Consider the following 6,000-nt stretch of genomic DNA (forward strand, 5'->3'; position numbering starts at 1 on the left):
AATGAGATAATAAAATGATGTATTTGTTATAAATCTAAAAACTGAATAATTGGGAAACATTTATTATGAAAATTGGTGCCAACTTATTTTTAAATATTTAGAAAACTTCAAACTGTAGAGAAAAATAAGAAGGAAAAATGATATTTTCACTACCCAACAGAACAAGTCTTTACCATTTTGGGTGATTTTCCTTTCATATGTATAGGAAGCATATGAGGATGACGGTCACAAATATTTTCCCATGTGATTGCATCTTCTTTATAAATATCTACTAAGTGCATGTGATATGTTTTTCCTCAGTAACTAATAATTCTATTATGGGAATGCTGGTTTTAAAATAACCTTAAGTGAGCATCTTCATGTATAAATATCTTTTTCCATTTTTAGGATTATTTTCTTCCCCATAAAAGGAATGCCTGGGTCTTATAGTAAGTGTTTAGCTCAATAGAGGTTCATTTAAAAAATGACATAAGTATATGAATCAGAACAGCCTAGGTGTGCTTCGTAACAAGAGGCTCTAATATTTCAGTGACCTGATAAGGTCTTCTCAGGGGTATCAAATGATCTCTGAAGTTGTTGTCTTCTCCATAGGGACTCAGCAGTCCAGACTGTTCAGTCTTCAGGTTCACCGTCTCAGCAAAGGCCTCCTCTCTGACTCACATTCTCAGAGGAAGGTTCTCCAATGCTTCAGTGCAGAAGTGACCCACAGCACCCCCTACCCACTACCCACTGGCCGGAACTAATTACATGGCCATGTCTGACTCCAAGGGAGCTGAGGTCTGGTCAGGAGCTTTCTTCTTCCCGTACAGTGGAAGGAGGGGAGCCCTGAAATTCTCTTTTACATAAAGGTTAATATCATCAACAAACTGTTTCCCTGAAGAGTCACACCAATTTACATGACCATCAATTCACGGGAGAAAGTCTTTTTCACTATATAGTACACATATGTGCTATACTCATTGGATGTTACTCCTTTATAAAAAAAATCTTTGCAACAGCAATGGGCAAAAATATTTAATTTGGTTGACTTTTTGTATTCATTCATTCATTCATTCATTCACTTAATCAAATATTCAACAAATATTTTCTTCATAGGCAAGCGGCATTGACCCAGGCAAAAGGGCTACAGTGGTGAATGCACAGACATGTTCCCTTCCTCATGGACCTTATAGTCGTTGACTGGTGGTGGTTTCTCTTTCATGACCTGTCTGTACATTCTTCCGTGTGTATGGTGAGGGTTCTTTGCATTTTTCTCACTGGGCCGCTTGAGCTCTTTCTACAGCGAAGAGAGAAAGTCTTTGTTGTATTTGCTGCAAATTTTTCCTGCAGTTTCCCTTTTAATCTTACATTTGGTGGTGCTTTCTTTTTTTTTTTTATAGAATTTTGAAATAATCTATTCAAATCTACTGATCTTTTCCCTTACGATTTTTACTCTTGTTTTTGACTTTAGAAAATGCTAAAAATAGTTATTTCTGAGGTTATTTTACAATGTTTCTTTTGCTGGAAACCACCTTGTGAGAAAACACACACATATATATATGATACATACAATTATGTTACTCTTTTAATAAACTAATTATACATAACAATTATACCTAATTATACATAATATATTATACAATATATACATACAATGCAATATACATATACATATCTGATTATACATAATCATATATATCATATATTATGTGTATGTTTTCTCACAAGAGAAAAATCACAAGAAAACTCAGATATACCCATTATATACATACTAAGAAATACACACATATACTATACAATGTGGGTTATATGTAACTTACACTATATATGTATGTATGTATGTTTTCTCACAAGGTGTTTAATATACATAATTATATAATACATAAATGTACATATGAAATTCAGTGAAGAATCCAAGACTCCATATGCAGATTATGAACACAGAAGTCATTTCAGTAGGTCTTATACTCTTCCACATCTCCTGTTGGTACAACCTTTTCTCCTCTTCAGGTTCCTACTTTCTCTTACCTCCAGCTTCCCCACTATATTTCTACAGTGTTTTCCTTTCAGCAACCGGTCTCCTTTGAATATTAACTCACAAGAAACAAAGACCTTGCTTCTGTTGGGGTAACTGCATTTTAATTGGAGTCTTTAGTCCCTTAACCAACCGGGATTAATTTCAAAGGAGAAATTTCAGGCACCGTGACAGTCAGTAAGGGAGATGTGTATGCCAGGAAATGCCTGACCTGTTCTCTTCGAACCACACTACATCTGGCTTACAGACATCAGCCTGGAGTGGCACCCACCCAGATCTTGTGTTGTTCTTTCCCCAGGGTGATGAAAATCCAGAGCCCAGCTATCATTTGCTTGCCCTGTTCAAGGTCAGCTCTACAGAATGGCCTCTGTTCATGTTTTTTATCTTTTCCCTGAAGCCTGGCTTCCTCTCCTGGCTACCCTACTTTTGTCATTGACTCTAACACCGAGGCTCAGAATCTTGATCACTTGTAGACCCGTGTTTTATCCACTGTCCACCAACACAGTTCAGACATCCCTGTTTCTGTACTCTGGAAGAATGCTGTTCCACTTTCCCAGAGCTTTACAGGCACAGCTAATAGTAACCCTTGCTCTTCTGACCCCAGAGAACTTGTCTATGCCGGTGGTCTCCAAAGTGAAGACCTCCTTTGAGGTGCAACAAGAAAGTAGTAGACATTTTGCTTATAAAATTTCAACCGCTTAGAACTTCCATCTTTGTGTGTTTTTAAATAGACCTAATATATTCATTTAAAAGGACATGACCAATTCTCATCAATTTTAAGGCATACATTGCTTCACGTTTTGATGTCTCTCATACTGCGATGTATTTTACAGCAGATGCCTGAAGAAAGCCTTATATCCCAATAGAGTTGGCAGCAATATTTTTCTCTCTTCATGAGACATAAGATAATGATGTCATACACAACTGATAGTGTCTTGAATTCTATGAAATATACATATATTGGGTGTGCTTGCTCAAGAAATTTTTTAACTAATGGGATTGCAAAATGATGAATAAAAGTTTGGAGGCCACCCAATCTATACAACTCAATTGTTTCTTGTTACACACTGCCTCAAATTAATGATTCACTCTTGCATTTGTGTGGCTGTGTAGTTGTACACACTCTTATTATACACTTAACGAAGTACCAACAACGCACCATTCTTTTTCATAGTCCTTACAAAAACTTGCACAGTCCGGGCCAGTAGCTCTCAACCCTATCTGACCCAATGCCTCTTTTGTAGCTAATATTTTAAATGTCCTCTTTACTATCTTAAAATGAGGTTCATTTATAAGTATTAGAAAAAGAAGACCATGTTGTATTAGTTAGGGTATACTGATTGCTAAAGCAAATGGGCCCTATATTTAAAGGCTTACACTGATAGAAATTATTTCTAGCTCCTATCATGGGACTGACAATAAGTAATGTGTGGGGAAGAGAAAGGGACAGGGAGTGTGGCGTGTGGGAGGTTTTCATGGGCCAGACTCCGAAGTGGCAGGTCACGCTTTTCTCATATGTCATTGGCTAGAATTCAGCCCGTGACCATACTAAATGCAAGGGTGGCTGGGAAACCGAGTCTAGCTGGGGGCCCAGAAGGGAAAGGAGAACATAGCTTTTGGTGGGTATCTAGCTGTTTCTGCCATGAATATAATACTCTGTTATTACAGGGAAATATAAGAAAAATAAAGTTAAGAAAATAATATGCTTTTCATGATGCATATCCTTAGGGATGGCCTCACTAGCAGACATGAAAGTGAGATGTGTCTTTCCATATGGCGAATCATGTGACTGTGAAGGCCTGGAATGCAGTTTGAGACAGGTATGTCGTCTTAGTGACTAACGTGTCCTTCCCATTTTCCCATTACTATCCAACAGTAGTATTGCTACTAGTTGTGAGAGTTCACGAAATGATGAGCAGCTCTTGGTAGATGTCCAAACAAAGAGCAATTTTCTCTTAATTTATACAGCTGACACATTCCTGGAAAATCCAGTGCATATGAGAATTCTGCAAAAAAAAAAAAAAAAAAAATGCTTTCCTTTTATGTGTAAAACAAAAATGGCCTCTAGGCTCAGATCATTATAAAGAGTTATTATTTTTTTTAACCCACATCAATATCCAGTGGGACACTAGGAGGCCATGAAAGATGAGGGACCATCCTTCATGGTGAACACTCCTCTCTCTTGCAGATGTCCAGCATCCCTGATCTCTTCCCACTAGGTGCCAGTAGCAACCGCCCCCAATCATTGTGACAACCAAATACACCCTCATAACTTTCTAAAACATCCTCTGTGCAGAAGTACGACTTCCACTGAGGACCTCTTCTGCTCAGTAATGCTTACCCAGTTCACTCACAGATGCGTGAACCAGTGAACTAAATTCGCCAAGCCCGGCCTATGGCTGTAAGGCAAAGGATGTGGAAATATGTGGAACGCCACCTTTGGTGCTTGGCTAGATGACTTCATATATGCTATTTCATTGAATCCCCATAAACATCTTGGAAGATCAGTATTAATATAACATGAGCAAAGTGGGGCTTTGGAGGTGAAATGATGTGTCTGCCTTCATGCGGTGACTAAGTATGTGAACAGCTAGGATTGAGATCTGGGTCCGACTAGAGAATCAATCCTCTTTCCACGGATACTGGCTGACCATCTGTGGAAGCCTGTTGTCCAGGAGTGATGATTATGAGCATCCCCTTTCACTCTCAGAAGGCCTGCAGCTTGGGTCATAAATGGCATGGTCACCGTGAGTATAATATGCTGCCATTGTCGTCACTATTTATTGAATGAAGAAGTTCAAGGGTGAGAGTGGAAAATGGTATTCTTCTGCCTCAGGCATCAGGAGGGTGACAGAGGATGCAGCATGGGTTCTCCTCTTCCCAAGTCACTGTCATCGCATTTCTTAGATCATCCGTGGAGGCTTACATTTGTTTATCTTCTAGTGAAACAATTTTTTAAACAGTGGGAAAACAAACGCTTCCTAGATTTCCAGTCTCGGCCCATCAAACAGGATGGTGCTCCTCACCTTCAAGTAAGATGTGCTGCCCATTGAGCAAGTGAGAAATTAGATGCTCCAAGTCTGAAAAACAGCTGGAAGTGTGGGAAGATGAGCTGAGACATTCTGAGCGAGGTAACGCACGGATGCTTGCTTTGTTTCTATTTACTGGTCACAGTCCTGAGCCAGAGAGACACCCTCTTCTCCATTTTTAAAAGTCAGAACCCATCTCTATCTGTTCCTGCTTCTAACACTTTTTAAACAAATCACAGGTTTAGAAATGTCACATGCACACATTCGGTCTCAGTGTTCTGGAAAAGGCCTGGGAATTCCTGGGGTGATTTGAGCATGCAGAGACAATACAGTACTTCGCTGGGAGTACTCAGCCCTTGTGCCTTTCCCATCTCACTCCGGCAATGACTCCTTTGCCTCCCTCCACATTGTTATCCCCCAACTTTTGTTTTAGCTTTCCAGGTATTTTATTATTTTCTCTCCAGATCTGCAGCCCCCTGTCAGGGACTGGTGAGGCAAAGTGGATCGTATTATCGTCTAGGTTTTGTGCTAAACATCCCCAGAACCAACCTAAATCCTTGGGCCCTTCCCCAGCTACATCACCCATGACACTTGTGGGTGCTCTGAAGAGCCTTCTTGGTTTCCCATCAAGAGCTCCAGTATCGAGGGTGTCCCCGCTGGGCCAAACTCCCTCTGGGGCACTTTTCAGACCCAGGTGGGGCAAGAGGTAGGGAGGAACAATCTGGACTGTTCCTGGTTTATCTGTTCCCATTGCCAGTGCTTGGGAATGATGCTTAACAGACAGCACAGTGTCCCAGGACAGGCTCACAATAAAACTCTAAAAAAAAAAAAAAAAAAAAAAAAAAAAAAAAAATTGAGTCAGCGAGAAAATACCTTCCTGATGCAATTGCTTCCTTCAGCTTAGCTTCTGTTATATCTCAGAAGAAAAGAAATCACTGGAAATGGATACAAATTATT

This window comes from Mustela lutreola, chromosome 3 (genome assembly GCF_030435805.1).
Source record: "Mustela lutreola isolate mMusLut2 chromosome 3, mMusLut2.pri, whole genome shotgun sequence".
NCBI classification, from domain to species: domain Eukaryota; kingdom Metazoa; phylum Chordata; class Mammalia; order Carnivora; family Mustelidae; genus Mustela; species Mustela lutreola.